Source organism: Nycticebus coucang, chromosome X (genome assembly GCF_027406575.1).
Source record: "Nycticebus coucang isolate mNycCou1 chromosome X, mNycCou1.pri, whole genome shotgun sequence".
Lineage (NCBI taxonomy): Eukaryota > Metazoa > Chordata > Mammalia > Primates > Lorisidae > Nycticebus > Nycticebus coucang.
In genome coordinates, this window is record NC_069804.1 from 40,225,312 (window position 1) to 40,231,388 (window position 6,077).

Here is a 6,077-nt window from a genome sequence, read left to right on the forward strand (position 1 = left end):
TCGTATTGCTTACAACCTGAGAGTAGATATGAAATTCTGTGTAGCTGGGCTGCTTTACATTCATTCTTTCAACAAATATTTATCAAGCACCTTCTTTGTGCCAGGCATGATTCTGGGGCTCTCAGGTCCTTTTGCGTGGTCTCTTATATGGGTCTGTCACCATTGTATAGTTCAACTCTTCAGCCAGGCTTCAGTACTTTTAATTGGATTTTGTTTAATTCACTCCTGCAGGGGTTTTTAAAAAACAAACAAACAAACAACACCTCTGTTGTCCCACCGAGTGAGTTACCAGGCCTCTCTGGTAACTGGTTAACATGTATCTACCTTTAACTGATTGGTGACTTTGATCACAACATAGAAATAGCCTGACAGGCCCAGGGAAGGTGGCAAGAACAGCAGCTATGAGATTGAGCTCCTGCTACTTGACAGCTGCCGACTCCACATCGAAAAGCCAGGCAAGACATGGTGGTGCCAATCCAAGGGACACCAAGCTCTGGGAAGAGATGAACTTTGTTTGCTATAACCTTGGATTTTGAATACTTAACTGTTGGCCAGTCAGCTGGCATCCCCACACACATACATTGCTGACCTACTGGCGTGGTGGGCAGTGTCCTTTGTGCCTGCCTGCCTGGATGAAATGTTCCAAGTTGATTATAGACTGCAGTTGGCAGAGGCAGTGAGACCTGTGGCTCTGTATTCAAGCCTGGGATCTGATAATGGCCAGACTCCACAGGTGAGAAATCCTTAGTCTTCCTTATTGTTTTGCCATCTCCTTTCTTGGCTTACCTACTCCATATTTTTTCACAAGAGCCAGTCAACAGTGATGCAAGCAGGCAGCCATTAGTTGGCTGAAAACTAAAACTACAGCAAAACTTGAAATCCTTCCTTGAGGACCTAGCCCCACTTCAAGCCACTTTCAGGTACTTAAAAAACGTTATATAAAAGCCCACATTAATCCTAAGGCTGCACAAGCATCTGTGTACATTGGTGTAAGTTCTACTTGTGTGCATGTGTGCTTGCATGAGGGATTGATACAGGGTTCCCCCATTCAAGGCTGGCCAGGGGACCCCAGTTTTCCTATGCTTGGGCAAGTTCATGAAGGGAACACCCTGACCATTTGCCCTGAGCTGGAGGGACTACATTCATTCATTTGTTCAGAATACTCATTAATGTTGAAAACATGTTTCCATTTTCAAATCCTGGCCAAGTGTAATTCTCCAGACCTAATTCCCCTAGATAAAGAACCCATGTAGAGATGCCCCACTTGGTCTTTCCTTGGCCAGAAGCTCTGGTGCTTTTTACTTCTTCTGTATTCCTTTCTAATAAAAATCCTATCTTACCACTGATTTGTGGTCTGTGGATTCATTCCTTGAATCTCTGAGACCAAGGACCTACTGAGGAGAGAAGTTGCAGTAACAGATTGACTTCTCAGTGTTTTTTTCTTTCATTTTTTTTCAGGAACTGCCACAGTTTTAGTGTTTAATAATTGCTAGCACAACTGACCAAGGTCTAAGATATGAAGATACCATGTTGAAGCAACTAGGGGGTAAATCACTCTAAAAACTAACCATATAGTATGTGACAAGAACACACATTTTATAATATAAAACCTATCTACAGATAGTAGTTAGTTGCAAAAAGCCATTCAATCTTATCTTGGCTTGGAACAAAGGGTGCTCCAGATTTCAGTGTAAGTTAGCAACCTTCAACTCTTTTGTGAGGCAGGTATCTTGCTTTCACCTTCCAGTTCTTCCTCTCCAGCCTGTGTCATGAGGTCTGTGATGTTTTTCTCCAGATCATCAATGTGACTACTCATATCATCAATTCTTCCAATGATCTGGTCAGACATTTATGAAATGAAATTTATCTTGCATCTGCTGCAGGAGGGTCTGTACCACTGAGGTGAGATTATACACTGTCTTGGGGTCAGTCTCAGCCATCTCCCTGCTTCCAGCTTGGTGGCGATGTCTGGGACCATCACCTACACTTCCGTTATGACTTCTCAATGTTATAAGTGTGAAAAATAAGGGTAGTTTACCATAAAATAATGGTAATCATGAAACATTAGAAGCACTGATGGTGGAATGATGTTGTTTGTATCAGTTAGCTCTTGGTGTGGAACAAATCAACCCCAAATTTAGTGGCTTAAAATATCAATTGTTCATTTGCTTAAGATTCTGTGCCTTCTGCTCTGAGCTGGCTTAGCTAAGACTTGACAGCCTAGGATAGTCAACTCAAATGTCTGGAGGATGGGGATAGCTAGCATAGTTGGGATCGCTGGAGCCTTTCTTTCCACAGAGTCTCGCATTCTCCATTAGGTCTTCCTGGGCTTTTTCACATGGTAGTGGAAATATTTTCAGCAGCAAAAAATGACAAGCCCCAAATGAGCATGGATTTTTCAAGCCTCTTTTGACATCATATTTACAATGTTTCTTTAGCCAAAACAAGTCAAGGGACCAAGCTTGGAATTCAATGGGAATTGAAAAAAGAAAAAGAGTCAACTTCTTGGTGGAAGGAGCTGCAAAGAATTTGGGGCTTTATAATCTATCATACCGTGGATGATGACATAAGGAGCAAGCATGGCTCTCAGAGATGGAAGGCACCATCAAGTTATAACTCTTCTGATTAATAGTCAAATGACTTTAGACAATCACATATCTCCTCTGAATTTCAGTTTTCTTATCTGAATATAGGGAAACGACACCTAATTACTGGATGAAATGAGATATTTCATTTATCTGTTTTTATAATAAGCATCTGCTAAGCCTATATGCCAGGCCTTGGCTATGCCAGTCATGGGATATAATAGTAAATATCATGATCTCACTCTCATGGAGCTTCCAATATGGATATTATTTGTATAAATATTTGAAAACTATAAATCATGGTACAAATTGTCAGTAATATGTGTCATATCCTTGTGGCTCATCTTCCTTTCCCACTTTTTTCCTATTGTTACAGTTACCTTGCCACCACTCCTTGTCCACTGTAGAACCATAAAGGCCAACTTTGTCCTAGCAAGCAGTTACCTTATGATACAGTACAGATAAAGTGTGGGCTGGCTCCCCATTACTACTGAACCATCATTGTACAGCAGAGACAACCACTTTGTCCAGCCTGACTTAGAAAAAACAGTATCAGGTGTTTTTAGGCTGCATGCAGATTATTTGAGGACTATTTTGCTTATTTGTGGTGTTGGATATCTTGAAAATGATGCACAGAACATTTTTTTTTTTTTTTTGCTCATCACTTTTCGTTAGTGTTTGTGTATTTAATGTGTGGCTCAAAATAACTCTTCTTCTTCCAATATTCAACAGAGAAGAAAAAAGGTTGGCCACCCCTACTAGATCATTGAAAGTTGAGATGCTAGAGATGATCTAGTTCAGCGGTTTTCAACCTGTGGGTTAAAGGGCCATGGCATTAGGAAGGTTGAGAAACACTGATCTAGTCTAATGTGTTCATTTCGTAGGTGAGAAAACCTAGCCCTCAAGAGAGGACTTGATTTATACAAGGCCACATAGCTAGTTGGTTCCAATACCAAGATTCCTAATGATATTGATCTCAGTGGTTTTGTGTTTGTTTCTGCTTCATCTTACACTTCTAACCTCTTTTTTCCCTATCATTATATACACACATATATGTGCATATTTGCACACACATGCATGCTTAGGCTTTTAATAGAAAAAGATAATGAATAGAGCCAGTTTTCTTTACCTTCCACAAGTGAAGAAAATAGTCTTCATTTATCTTTCCACATCTGACCAAAAGAAAAAAGGTAAAACAAATATTAGTTGACCAAAACTTATATATACCTTTAGTAGTTACAAATTATTTACATCTATTCTTGATTACAGGAAAGGACAATGAGGGATTAGGGTGGATGTTTGAATCCTTATTATAAAGCTGAGGAAACAGAGGTCTAGAGAGGGTGAATGAGTTGCATGAGGCTGCAGGATTAGTATTATCAGGTTCCAGATTGTGTTCTTTACACATTATGGGTCCAGTTGAAGATAGCTGGCCACTACAAATCAGTTGCTTCTGGGGAATAAAATAAACAAAAATTCACTTAAAATTATACCAATTAGGTAAAATTATTCTAGAATGGATATATGTGATTTACTGTTGACACATGCACCAAGAAATAAAATAGAATGACTCTTGATCCAGTGAGATATGTATGTATACATACATATAATTATTAACAGAAAAATAAACATCTTGAGGGTCATTGATAACTCTCTTTTTGTTTCTATTTGCTACACACCCTAGATCCGTGTTCCCTAAATTTATCACTGACATACGCTTTTTGAGGAAAAAAGCACCAAATGCACCTAGTATTTTATGGATTAAAAAAAATTTCTGTACAAAATAATTTGATGTATTAACTTTAGGTGTTACACTTTAGAAAGGATAAGATGAACAATATAGAGAAAAACAATTCAAATCAACTCTGAAAAATCTAAAAGCCAGAACTTCCCCTAAAGTCTTCTCCCAAAGCGAAGATATTTGTATTTCAGTATTTATTTGTTCATTCACACAACATAGTTTTCCAACCTGGGGAAAAATAGGGTCTCTAATGTCAATTGGTTTTTTGCAACTATTAATCTAATTGGTGATTTTGCCTTGAGAGTTAGTTACACATAGCAAATTCCAGAGTTTCAGAGTTGCAATTATACCACTGCACCTCGCAGTTAAGATTTATTGGCCTGGGTATTAACTATGTGTTCCTGTGTGGTCAGCACAGCACTGAGTACGTATTTCACATGACTTACTTTACTTAGTCCTCATGATAGCCTTACAGGCTGTCCCCCCTTTTATACGCATCTCCATTTTATCCAAGAGGAAACAGAGGCTTTGAGGGTCTGGTGACTTGTCTCATGAAGTAAGCAATCTGAGATGTGAATTAGAATGAGGCTGGCTGATTTTGAAGTCTCATTCTTAACCGCTGCTGCTGTAAGGCTACAAGAAAGAGAAAGCAGAAACCAAGACACATTTTTTTTTTTTTTTTTTTTTGTAGAGACAGGGTCTCACTTTATGGCCCTGGGTAGAGTGCCGTGGCCTCACACAGCTCACAGCAACCTCCAACTCCTGGGCTTAAGCGATTCTCTTGCCTCAGCCTCCCGAGTAGCTGGGACTACAGGTGCCCACCACAATGCCCGGCTAATTTTTGGTTGCAGTTTGGCCGGGGCTGGGTTTGAACCAGTCACCCTCGGTATATGGGGCCGGCGCCTTACCGACTGAGCCACAGGCGCCGCCTCCCAAGACACATTTCTATATACCAAATTCACAAGCTCTTCCCTCTGGAAACATGACTTTGCTATGACAGCAAATGCTTACCACACTAACTTGATAGCACATCTTTGGGAATGGCAAATATCACTTCTAGAACATACAGAGGGGAATTTAGCTCAGCGATGCCTAACTTGAGCACAGACAGGCATTTATCTCTTGACAAAAAGGCCACTGATGACCGGAGGCAAATAAGACCTTCTTGTAACCCTCTCCCCAATCAGGGGATTCTGATGTGCACCCGAATGCCCTGGTGGTCTTCTTAAAACAGAGACTCTGATTCAGTGGGTCTATAAGGGGCCTGAGATTCTGCATTTCTAGCAAGTTTCTAGGTGGTGCTGATGCTTCTGGTCAAGTGACCACATTTTGGGTAGCAAGGCCTTAATGAACTCCGTATACTTCAGCTAATCTTACCTGTGTCTCAGTTTCCTCCTCTTTGGAGGTGACAGTAACCCTAAAGTGGAGTTAATAATGAAGACTCCCTCAAAGGATTATAATGTATTAAAACAGGCAAAGTACTTAAAACAGGGCTTGGCATATGACAAGTGCTTCATAAAGGCTAGTTATCACTATGATTATTTTTTATACTTCCACATTTGTCTTTTTGAATTTCATCCCAGCTTAAACCCACAGGCCATATATTAACAGTAGCTCAACTTTCGAACTGCATTATCGTGGCCCATCCCCTCTGATATTGGAACATCTGTGCAGCAGTGAATCAAGGCAGCCCTCAGACTTCTGCACATGCTACATACATTGCTGCAGGTCCGGCCAGGCAGCCAGTGACG

General features: G+C 40.4%; 1 pseudogene; it reads right to left on the minus strand.

Annotated features, from left to right (window-relative positions):
• Window positions 1–1,705: 1,705 nt before the first annotated feature.
• LOC128576653 (heat shock factor-binding protein 1-like) lies at window positions 1,706–1,940 on the minus strand (annotated as a pseudogene).
• Window positions 1,941–6,077: the final 4,137 nt, after the last annotated feature.